The sequence below is a fragment of the Beta vulgaris genome, chromosome 1 (assembly GCF_026745355.1).
Source record: "Beta vulgaris subsp. vulgaris cultivar EL10 chromosome 1, EL10.2, whole genome shotgun sequence".
NCBI classification, from domain to species: domain Eukaryota; kingdom Viridiplantae; phylum Streptophyta; class Magnoliopsida; order Caryophyllales; family Amaranthaceae; genus Beta; species Beta vulgaris.
The window spans coordinates 30,174,315-30,181,346 of NC_079202.1; the positions used below are offsets into that span (position 1 = coordinate 30,174,315).

A 7,032-nucleotide genomic window follows, 5' to 3' on the forward strand; every position below is an offset into this window, starting at 1 on the left:
TATATAGTAGCTTTTTATTGATTCATTAAATTGTTTTGTTTGTTTACTTTTAGTATTAATATAGCATATATATGTATTAATTCATAAATCTTAAACTGTAAAATGTGTAGTTGCCCGTAATAGTTTTAATAAAAATGTCAAAAGTTGCACCTAAAAACATCCTTTAGCGACAAATTTATGGTTGCATTAGAGGCAACATATAATTAGAGATGGATTTATGGTGCCTCTAAATATAAGTGGTCTTATCAGCAATATAACTTGTGTGCCCAAAAAAAGTGGCATTAGGGGCAACCTATAATTAGCGACAGACGTATGGTTGCCTCTAAACGTAAGAGGCTTTAGCAGAACTGTAACTTGTGTGCCTCAAAAGGTGGCATTAGGGGCAACCTATTATTAGCGACAGACATATGGTTGCCTCTAAACATTCAGTCTTTAGCCGCACCATAACCTGTCTGCCTCTAAATGACGCATTAGGGGCAACCTATAATTAGCGATAGTCATATGTTTGCCTCTAAACTTAAGAGTCTTTAGCAGATACCATAATTTCACTGCCTCAAAAATGTGGCATTAGGGGCAACCTATAATTAGCGACAGGCATATGGTTGTCTCTAAACATAAGAGTCTTTAGCAGCATCATAACTTGTCTGCCTCTAAAACGTGGCATTAGGGGCAACCTATAATTAGCGACGGACTAATTAGAGGCAACCAAAAAATTGTTTCTAAACACCATTAAAGCCTACAAATATATATTTAGATGCAATTTTGGATTGCCTCTATATGTATTTTTTTTTGTAGTGAGAAAAGGAAGAGGGAAGATTTTGCAGATGCCTCAATTGTCCCCGGGGTTTATATTTCAGAAAATCCAAAGCTATACGAGCGACCCCGACTAGTAGAGGAAGTTGAAGAAGTGGTAGTGGATCAGGAAGCCGGGCATACGTTGAGAATTGGCACAAACCTCAACCCCGACATGGGAAAAGAGCTACTTCAAAACCTTGAAAGATTTCAAGGACATCTTTGCCTTCTCTGCTTCCGTCATGCAAGGTTTGGATCCCGCCTTCGCCTCTCATGAGCTGAATATCAAAGAGGGGTTCCTTCCTATCAAGCAAAAGCTCAGGCATTAGGGGCCCAAGACTGCCGCAGCCGAAGAGGTGAAAAAGCCGTTGGAGGCAGGGATAATTGAGGAATGTCAATACACTTAGTGGTTGGCCAATGTGGTATTAGTAAAAAAGCCCAGTGGAGCTTGGCTCATGTGCGTCGACTTCACAGATCTGAACAAGGCGTGCCCCAAGTACAACCATCCTTTACCAAAGATTGACAAACTAGTCGACTCCACAGTGGGTCACGAGTTGCTTAGCTTTATGGACGCCAACGCGGGATACCACCAATTCCCCATGGTGGAAAAGGACCGAGTGCATACGGTGTTTGTCACGGCCCAAGGCGTATATTGCTACAAAATGATGCCCTTTGGGCTGAAAAACGCAGGGGCTACGGATCAACGAACAATCAACAAGGTATTTGTAGAGCATCTCGGGAGGAATATTGAAGTATGTGTGGAGCACATGATCGTCAAGAGTAAGAGAAGGAAAGAACATGTAAGCGACCTCAAAGAAACGTTAACAACCCTCAGAAATTACGACATGAAACTGAACCCCAAAAAGTGTGTGTTTGGGGTGAAACGAGGTAAGTGCCTAGGATTTCTGGTGGATATAAGGGGTAACGAAGCCAACCCCTACAAGATCGATGCGATCCTGAACATGTCATTACAAAGAAATGTCAGGGAAGTACAAAGGTTAACAGGGTGCCTCGCAACATTGGGCCGCTTCCTATCCCGGTCGGCCGATAAAAGCCTGCTCTTCTTCAGAGCCTTGAAAAGGAAAGAGTTCAATGGGAAAGCAAAGCAGAAGAAGCCTTCCAACTGCTGAAGCAACACTTGGCGACACTACCTAAGCTAATATCCCCCTTATCGGGGGAAACCCTTTATGTGTATCTCTTGATGTCGAAACATGCCCTCAGCGTGGTGCTAGTAGCTGAAATAGAAGGAACCCAGCACCCTGTCTATTTCATCATCCACGCCTACAGGGGAGCGGAAGAGAGATATAGCCAAACCGAAAAGATTGTGTTTGCATTGATAATGGCGAGTAGTAAGTTGAGCCATATTTCCAGGCACGTTCCATCAAAGTCCTAACCGGACAACCCATCAGGAAGGTGATCGAAAACAGGAATCACTCAACTAGAATTACCGACTGAGCAGACAAGGTGGCTGACTTCGGGTTGGAGTATGAGCCTTGGAGAGCCATCAAGGTTCAGGCCTTGGCAGATCTCATTAGCGAGTGCTATTCTCGGTCGTCCGACATCGAAGTAAGGGAGTCGTAGGAGTTACAAGTGGATGGCTCTGCTACTAAGTCGGGTAGCGGAGCCGGACTGGTCATTATACCGTCTGTCGGGGAAAAAAGGGAATATGCTGTGAAGTTCAACTTCCTAGCCTTAAACAACCAGGCCGAATATGAAGCGCTGATTCTGGGCCAACAAATTTGCATCAATGCGGGGACTCAGAACATATTGGCAAAGTCGGATTCTCAGCTGATTGTGGGATAGGTCTCGGGCGAATATGCATTTAAAGAGGATAACATGAGGATGTACCTCAACAAGACCCGAGAACTAACCAAGAAGGTGACTTCATTCAGTATACAACATTTTCCTCGATCCGAGAATCAACAAGTCGATGCCCTGGCACGCATGGCCAGTTCAGCTGAAGGATTGGCTCCGCGGAGTATAATCTGGGAAGTCATGAATCAACCAAGTATTAACTCTCTACAAGTACACACTCTCAATCACACCAACACATGGATGGCAGAACTAGCCGGGTATCTCTAGGACCGGCTACTACCCCCGGACGAGAAGGAGGCTGACGCCCTCAAGAGAAAGGCGGGTTGGTTTATCTGGCACGAAGGCAATCATTACATGAAATCATATACGCACCCATTCCTTAAATGTGTAACTCCTTTCGAAGGAAACTACATCCTCAGGGAGATACACGAGGGGGCTTGCATCATCCATCAAGGCACCAGGACAATAGCGGCACTACTATAAATATGGGCAAAAGTATCACCTATAAGAGACCTCTTTAATGACATGAGTGATTATTTAGCCAAAAAAACCTAATTTGTTCCACAGGTGGTCTGTTATGACATGATAAATGAGACCTCTTCTTTAAAAAGGTGGTCTTTTTGAACCTTATCAAAAGTTTCCAATATTAAAGAAACCACTTATTCATATTAAGTGGTGATTTTGATTTTATATTTTAAATTTTTTTTTCATATATATTCATGTACGTGTTTTCAGGTATATAATAACTAATATTACTAATTAAAAAAAAATCAACACACCTACATATATATCCACTAAAAGTTAGTTATCTCTTATATCTCTATTTTAAAAAAGTAAAACCCTAAATATACTATTCTTTAATTACTTGATTTACCTTAAATTTACTTACTCCATCGATCATTAACAAATTATTGCCCAATGTAATTTGAAAGCCAATAAAACAAAAAAAAAAAGCCAAAAGCGTCTTCCTCAAACACGCACTACCGATAGAACAATACTGCACCACCCGCCTGAAATTGCGCCAAAATTCAATCGCCGGAAACCGTCGCTTTACCTTGCGGCCAATTCGTCTGCCAGTGGACTCGGGTTTGTCGTCCAATTACGTCTTCGCCGGTCTCTTAATTTCATCTGCCAGTGGAGTCTTGTTCGATTACCACCACCACGCCCCAGCGACGCCACCACGCCCCAGCGACGCCACCACACCATAGTGACGTAATTCGTCCGCCATTATCCAGGTATTAAACTAGTTGAACCCAATTCATCTCGCCCTCCAATTTGTTTTGTTAGGGTAATTGAAATATATATTTTTTGATCGAAATTCTTGTTTGATTTGTTTATAGATTTTCATTATAAATTAAATTGTATCCTAAATTACAAATTATTTACATATACAACATGAAAAGATTCCAAGAGCTGTGATGATAATTAATCTGCTATCGATTAACACATCTTTTCATGTTAATCGATTAATCTGCTATCAAGCTAATCTATGATAACGTCTGCTATCAAATTTGAGTTGTGGTTAATCTGCTATCGATAAATAGAAGTTAAAGTTATGTTCTATCATCCATGATACTGGTGTTCTAGACTAAACACGCTATGGAAATTGGAATGTATATCACATCAAACATGAGAAAACTTACTGTCCTACCAAGGGTCAACTTCACAATATATCCTGGAAAACATGATGGATAGAAACAGTGAGATAAAAAGCATACTTTGATCAATTGGATAACAATTCTGTGTGTGAAGTGTTTTCAAGCTGAGTCCAAGATCAATAAAACCATCGTCCTTCGCCTGATTGTTTTCAGTACTTGGTCATTTTGTTCTGCTTCTGCATAAGGGTACATATGGTTGCATCTCATCTAAGAACAATTCTATTTTGTTATCAGGTGTTGCCCAACTAGTTGATGATTTTTCTGCTGTAAAATATGCACTTACAGTTCCTTAGAGGATTTTAAATGAAAGTTGAAACTAGAAGCATGCTAATTTGGAAATGAATTAACTTCTATAAGTGGAAGCCCTCAGAATTCAGTTCCGTTAAATTTTATAAGTTCTGGTATGCCTCTTTTGGGGTTGCATAACTTATATTGGTCCTTGAAAGTTGAAACTCATAAGCAAGCGAGAAGTATTCGAGATTGCCTGACTGAATAGACTATTAGAAATCTTTTCTCCTTTTTGGAATTGATCCACCAGAAAAATGAGATTATTTTGAAGACCTGGAATTTCCTTAATCTCTTATTACCACTTGATTTATAGTGTTTCTAATTTTACACTTTGTCGTCGTGTCTAATTGATGACCCCTAATTACTAGTCTACTTCGCTTTATAAAGGAAGATCAGCTATTTCATAACAGGATCCAACTTATGTGGTTTAATATAGTAATGGTGTCTCTTTATGATGTCTAGCAACAAAACGAAACAGGAACAATTCTTATATGAGATAGAATACTAAGGTGAAAACTTAATTGTAGTAATATGAATCACAGAATAAAATAGAACTGTTTTTGGTTTTTGAATTTCTCTCTCTTCACATTTTCTGGGTATATATGTTAACAATCTGTTTGTTTTCATGTGGCCCGTGTTCTTCTGCACTTTTTCTTACTCTCCATGAGCTGTCTCCATTTCTGAGTTCAATACACAGATGGCAGTGAGGCAGTTTGTTACTTGTATTATAAGTGGAGGTACACTCCACATAAGTTCAAATTTCATGCACCCGTACTTATTATCAACTTTGACGATATCTTCTCTTATTTTCTTTAAGGCCGATAAACAAGCGACAAAATCATATACCACTCCATCCCCGCAAACGCCATCATCACAAGCATCAAACACTCGAAACTACATTATCACTAATAAGGATCTTGCCAAGTTGACAACTAGTTATTTACGAAAATTCAAGACTCAAGCAATGAAAATGAAATCAAGTGGTGATAGCATATCTGTTACAATACCAACAACTGTGTACGGTCATGAGTAGACAACTATCATTGATTATGAAGACATGCTTGATTGGTGCTTCCAAAGAGCGATTGGAGTGACTCACTTGTCAATTTTCATGAAGTAAGTAAAATTGTATTTTTAGTTTTTCTTTCCAAATTTTATCACAGTACAGTATTTGAAATATATTTGCAAATTAATGTGCAAGATACTTGAGCGAAAAATGTCAAGAAGATAGTGTATCTGAGATGTATGGAATCCGACAATCAAGTGGAAAAAATCTGAGGTCTACTATGTCATTCTTTTTTTATGGCAACTTGTGTTTATACTATGTCAATCAAGTGGAAAATATCAATGTACTAATTGTTTACTGCTTTTGGTATTCTCCTTCACTAAAAAATCTATGAACTAGAGTCCTAGTCAACACCAAGAATCTCATGATTGTGGATATTATGTGTGCCGTTATATGCTCGAGACTGTAGAGAAAAGGCGACAAGCAATTCCTGATAAGGTATCATTCTTAAGAACACTAATATTATATTTATGAATGTATTTGTTATGTGTCGATAAATTGTTTTGTTATAGCATATTCAGCTTGTATGTTTATCTTTTTAGTATTTTATATTTTGCAGTACTTTGGTGGAGTTACAACTGAATTTTCTCAAAATAAGATTGATGAGCTCAGAGACTTGTGGATCAAATATGTGGATGAGTATAAACAAGTGGATGAAGAAGAATTGGAAGATAATGACCATTTTAATTAGGATGTGTGTATTTTCTTTTTGAGCGGGATTAGGGAGGTGCTTCTATTTTTGTGCACATGAATTGGAAGAAACGACAGGCCTAGGTGTTCTATTATTTTTTTATAACTTAGTTGAATTTTTGGAATCTTTTAAACATTATATGTGATTTTAATTGTAGTGAATGATATTAAATGAATGAAAAAGTATTCCAATTTTAAAGTCATTTGAATTATTTCAATACATGTGCCTAAATGTTCTATATATATGTAAGGAGCAAGTGAAACAGATTGGAGAAGCGCGCGCGTATAATAATATTAAAATATTTTTATTGTCGTTTTTTTTTAAAACAAAAAACAGGTTAAAGAGACCACCTTTTTCTTTCAGGTGGTATTTTAAGGATTGACTAAAAAGACCACCTACATATTAAAAATGATTTCTTTGTAAGATAAAAAAGACCACCTATCTGTAAAATGTGGCGTCTTATCCTTTTTTTCTTTTTCCTATTTAAATTCCTAAATAACCACTTATTTTAAGGAAGTGGTCTCTTTTATCAAATTAAGAAACCACCCACAATAAGTGGTTATTTATCCTGAGAGACCTGTGAGCTGAAGACCACCTCTCATGTGGTCTCTAAATGAGATTTTAGGGGGTCTCTTTAGGCTTTATTGTAGTAGTGCGGTGAAGACTCTTAGAGCCGGATAATACTAGCCCACCCTAAGACATCACGCAGATGTCCTGGTAAA

General features: G+C 38.3%; 1 long non-coding RNA gene across 3 annotated transcripts; it reads left to right on the forward strand.

Moving 5' to 3' along the window:
- The first annotated feature begins 3,250 nt into the window (after positions 1 to 3,250).
- On the forward strand, positions 3,251 to 6,512 carry LOC104905699 (uncharacterized). Of its 3 annotated transcripts, XR_791783.4 has the most exons (5): positions 3,849 to 5,290; positions 5,371 to 5,669; positions 5,755 to 5,832; positions 5,959 to 6,057; positions 6,179 to 6,512. It is a non-coding gene; the product is annotated as an uncharacterized LOC104905699 (long non-coding RNA). The 3 variants fall into 3 exon arrangements; XR_791784.4 differs by lacking the exon at positions 3,849 to 5,290 and adding an exon at positions 3,251 to 3,842 and having other exon boundaries at positions 5,755 to 6,057; XR_791782.4 differs by having other exon boundaries at positions 5,755 to 6,057.
- The last annotated feature ends 520 nt before the right edge of the window (positions 6,513 to 7,032 follow it).